Raw genomic sequence first — 5,384 nt, 5'->3', positions numbered from 1 at the left:
CTTTATCCTTCTGGGACATGGCCCTCAATTGATCCCTATCGGGAGCCATATCCACGTTGTACTTGTATTGCTTGACGAAGGCCTCGCCAAGGTCGTTGAAGGATCGGATGTTCGCACTGTCCAAGCCCATATACCAACACAGGGCAGCACCGGACAAACTGTATTGAAAGTAGTGGATGAGCAGTTGGTCGTTGTCGGTCTGAGTCGACATTTTCCTAGCGTACATGACCAGGTGGCTGAGAGGGCAAGTATTTCCCTTGTACTTTTCAAAGTCAGGGACCTTGAATTTCACAGGGATCTTCACATTCGGAATCAAACAGAGTTCGGCAGTAGACTTGCCGAAAAGATCCTTTCCTCGAAGAGTTTTCAATTCCTTGTGAAGCTCAAGATATTGATCGTTCATAGCGTCCATCTTCTCATAGACATCCGGGCCCTCAGACGGCCCAGAATGATAGATGGTGTCGTCTACTCTGGGCATAGTATGCATGAAAGGAGGAGGAACAGCAAGGACTAGGCTAGATGCCAGCAGAGAACCAAAAGTGGGTGCAAGACCCTCAGGAATGAAATTGGGAGGCATCCCCCACGGAAACCCGGATGGCATGGCCGGTTGAGCAAAGTGTGCATTGGTCGCAGGCACAGTTGAAGAGACAATCTCAGAGATGACTGTCCTCTGGGGAGGAGTTGAAGGTGTCGGAGAAGACTGGCTCTGGGCAGCCATGAATGACTCCATCATGGCAGTCAATCTGGCTACTTCCTCCTTCAGCTCGCGGTTCTCTTGTTCCAAATGATCCATCAGTCTTGAAATGTTGGCTCTAGTGTAGTACCGGTGAGTCAGCTTGTCTTCAAAATAAATGAAGAACACACAATTAGACCAATGAACAAGAAGCCTGGAGCAAAACCTGCTGATGCACATGATGCATTCAATGCATATGATTTTGTTTTTATTTATCAGAGGAACTTTTAGAGTTCTATTTGCAAATATTGGAAATATTAAATATTTATCACATATGGAAATATCATATCAATAATATCTGGAAATATTTTTACACCAAAGAAGTACAGTCTTGGTAACCAAATACAATACAAGAGAGAAGGAAAATGATCATCCTATGGAACCCTAGAAGCAATCATCTAAAGCTCTGGACACAGGAAGATAAGATGCACGAAGCCTCTTCACCTCCCTCTCGTAGGCTGCCTCCATATCTGCCTTCTCTTTGGCAAGTCGATCGTACTTCCTTTTCCAAAACTTGGAAGACTGAAGAAGTAGAGAAGTCCATGCATCATCAGGATCATCAATAACCTGGTGCTCAAGGAACATAATCAAAGCAACCTTCTCCTTGATCTGCTGAAGCAACTCCTCTCGTTCACGGATCCAAGCACGTGAACGGTCTTCGTCTCTCAACTCCTCTACTCCTTGGTCAGGGAAGGTTGAAGGCCCAGCCACAACCAAAGGTGTAGGTCTCGGATACTCGTAAGGCATGAGGTACTCGGAAGCTCTCCTCCTAACCCAAGAAGTATAAGGCTCAAAAGCGATACAATTCTTCGGACCTAGCTCCTTCCTTCCTTTCTTATGAATCTTGCGCCAAGCGCGGACCATCCTTCCCTTCAAGCCTTGGGGATCTTTACTCTCCTGAGAGAACACACCCTCTAACTGAATGTTATTGGGTTTATCCTTTAGGGGGAACCCAAGCTGACGACGTGCCAAAATAGGGTTGTAGTTAATCCCACCACATGTACCAAGAAGAGGCACATTGGAGAACTCACCACAAGAGTCGATAATCTGCACACCATCATATACACGGTTGTACCAAAAGATATCATCATTGGTGAGAGAAATAAGTCTCGTAGACCACCGTAGACATCATTTGTTCTCCTTGAAGGCGACCGTCTGCGGCAAGTGAGAAATAAACCACTTGTACAACAGAGGAAAACAGCACACAATGGTACACCCACCCTTTGCATTCCTCATATGCAAAGAAAAGTAAGTGTCACCCAACAGAGTCGGAACGGGATTTAGAATAGAGAAGATCCTAATAGCGTTCACATCCACGAACTTGTCGATGTTGGGGAATAACACTAGCCCATAGATGAGAAGTACAAATATGGCCTCAAAGGCGTCCTCACTCATGGACTTCCCATACATAGTAGCTTGAGCAATGAGGAACTCAGAAGGGAGACCTTGAATTCCACCTTTGGTAGTCATATGAGCACCAACCAGAGATTCATCTATATGCAACATGTCAGCTATCTCTTGAGAAGTAGGAACACTCTCTATGCCACTGAACGGCAAATGATCTAGAATAGGTATATCCACAAGGTAGGCATACTCCTCAAGTGTAGGCAAAAGCTAAAAATCCGGAAACGTGAAGCAACGGTACAAGGGGTCATAGAACTGCACCAATACACTCATCAATCCTTTGTCCACTTGAGTAGTCAGAACAAATAGAAGCTTCCCAAAACGAGCCTTGAAACCCAAGGGATCTAATACATAGGATGTCAAATTCCTTATTTCTTTCAAGTCGGGTTGTCTGAAACTGTACTTCTTTGTATTCCTTCTTTGTCTTTCCATGTCTGAAAATTTGCAAATAGACCTCTTAAGTTCCTTGAAAATTTTCTCATTTTTTATGATATGGATGCAAATGGGTGCATGAATGCAACAATCACACTCAAGGATCAAGCAAAGCACACCAAACAAAGGTCATGGGATGGATCATGTCATCCTTAATATCAATCATCCATTTTGGTGGGTCATGGCTTATACCTTATCAACACCCAAGTTCCATTGATATTAAGGATACATGAACGGATCAACCATGAATCAAGGGTTTGTTGTTAGTCACGAGCATGGAGTCTCGGTTAAGAACCAGCCAAAGGGAGTGTACTAGGGTTTAAACCTGCCAAACATGTTCTACAAGAGGTTCCCATAGTCATCATCCCATCTTTCGGATATTATCAGAGAAACGACTACTCGTATTCCAAAAACATTCTCAAGAGAGACTCTTATGAGGGTAGTATTGTGTAACAATCGTATCAAGTCTTACACTTGAACGACTTTCGCACTACATCCTAAGAAAAGGCCAAGATGGGCTCGGTAAACTAAGGTCCTTGGCTTCTAAGGTCTATATTGGAAAGATTAATGTCTAACCACAACTACTTGTGTGACATTATTGATTCCAACATGACCTCCACCAAGTGAATGGGCTTGCAAGTCAACTTGCTAAGGAATAACTCCACACAAGTCAACAAGACTATGCCATTCTCCTATCCTAAGTGCACTCGAGTTCGGGTATAGAACTCATCTCAGAAAGATCACCAAGCATACAAGGAATTAATATTCAAGCAACTCAATCATTACATACAATACAGTAATCCCAAATTGCACAAAAAATATGTCACAACAATATACAATACAATACAACAAATATGAAAAGTAGGCAAAACCCACTACATTAATCCCAAGTCGAGTCGCCACCGCACTTTTATTTATCCAAAGGAATGGTTAGAAAGCGAACAAAAACCTAAAAGTTCTATCGAATCAAAAACTAGTAAAAATGTCAGAGATCGGGGTAAGGGGGTTGGTTATGCAATGGGAAGGTTTTAAGCACCCAAAACATCCTAGGTACTCCTAGGGAGCCCTTTTCACACTTGTTGTAAGGTTGGTATTTTGTGAAAAAATTGTTTGTGCAAACATGATTGAAGAGATGAGAAGAGAATATACAAATTATTTACATTTTTGTGTTTGGATGGATAAACCCATTGCCTACATACCATCTTAAAAAGATTAGGATCAAAACCTCGTAGTTCGGGGTAAAAAATCTCAAAATGAGTTGGTGAATTGATTGGTCCAAAAGTCTTAAGGTCTTTTGTTATCCAAGGGAGAAAACTCAAACTAAAACCACAAATCCACCATGTGAGGATAGCTTCAACACGCTAGTGAGAGGTTAACCCTATAATAAGCATGGAAGACTCATTGTCCATCACTAAGGATATAGGTGAGTATTATATCTACCTCAAGGATAACTCAAACCTAATAGATAAAGGTTATGAAAATTTTGATTAAGAGGGTGGTCATTGAAACCACAAAAAAAACATTTGAATGAGTGGTATTTACCAATGAAAAGTATGTACAAAATATGGTCAAAATTGACTTAGAAGTTCAATTCAAAATAAGTGCTATGAAAAGAAAGTTTGAAAATCAAAAGCCTAAGGCTTAGGTTTCTAATGTTTGAAAAGAAGTGTTAAATGTTTGTACAAAAGTTTTGGCTTGGGTTAGAGTGGAGGGAAGAAGAAGAATGGCTAAAGTCCTAATCAGACAAGAGATAAGGGATAAGAAATAAGACCACAAATGGAGTTCCTCTCTTGAGATCATATTGATGATCCAAATAGCTCTCATCCTTTGGAATATGCAAGCAAAATAATAGTAAGCTCAAACAATCAACACAATCAAACAAGCTTCTTAGAAGATCCCCAATGTATCTTGTATCTTTCAATTTGGATGAACATGGCAATGGTTCTTCAATTTGAGCTCTCATAGGATTCCCTAGCACAAGAGCACATACATCAAAGAGTTTTATGAAACAAATCAAGAATGGACAAGAGTGAGTTTAGAGGTTTGGTCCTTCTAATCCATCTTCAACATTTAAAGTCCTTTTACTCCAATTTGCATAGGGAATGTCCTAGAAACTAAGTCCATTTGTCCATTTCTTTGCATTTGGTCCACAACAATCAAAACAAAACACAAGCACAATAATTTATACACAATTATGTGCTCAAGTGAGCAAAAGGCAAATTGCATTAACATAAACATGTGCTCAAAGGAGCAAAGAGGGAAAAGCAAATGAATAATATGTACAAGAATAGTAAATTGCATAAATGTAAAGAGCAAGAAGTAAGTGTTAATGGTTAATGGTTAATGGTTAATGTTAGTAGTTAGTGTGTCATAAGGCAAATTTAGCGCTATGTTAAGCAATCGTAATTGGACTTATGTAGATTCACAACTATCTGAGGCTGGTTAATAATAATGTAGGAAACAACACAAGTTAGAGGTCTTGATTAGTGAATCAAACTCCAACAACTTGCCATGCCAAAAAGAAGATGAGAAATGATCTTGTATTGATTTAGGTCCTTTGCATGATTTAGAAAGCAATCTATCCTTAATGCAAAGCCATTCACTTGATCCATGATCAAGATGAATTAGATTTGAATCAAAGAAGATTTCCCTAATCAATGCTAACCACCAATCTTTAACTCATTGATCAAAAAAAAAAAGAAGAAGAAGAAGAAGAATGAAGAATATTAAAGTGCATTAAATGAAATGGAATGTACTCATCAACAAATGTTGACCAAAGATATGGGAAATCAATGTCAAACAATAGAAAACAGAA

Source organism: Lathyrus oleraceus, chromosome 6 (assembly GCF_024323335.1).
Source record: "Lathyrus oleraceus cultivar Zhongwan6 chromosome 6, CAAS_Psat_ZW6_1.0, whole genome shotgun sequence".
Classification (NCBI taxonomy): Eukaryota; Viridiplantae; Streptophyta; class Magnoliopsida; order Fabales; family Fabaceae; genus Lathyrus; species Lathyrus oleraceus.
Note: the sequence above shows the minus strand (reverse complement) of the source record.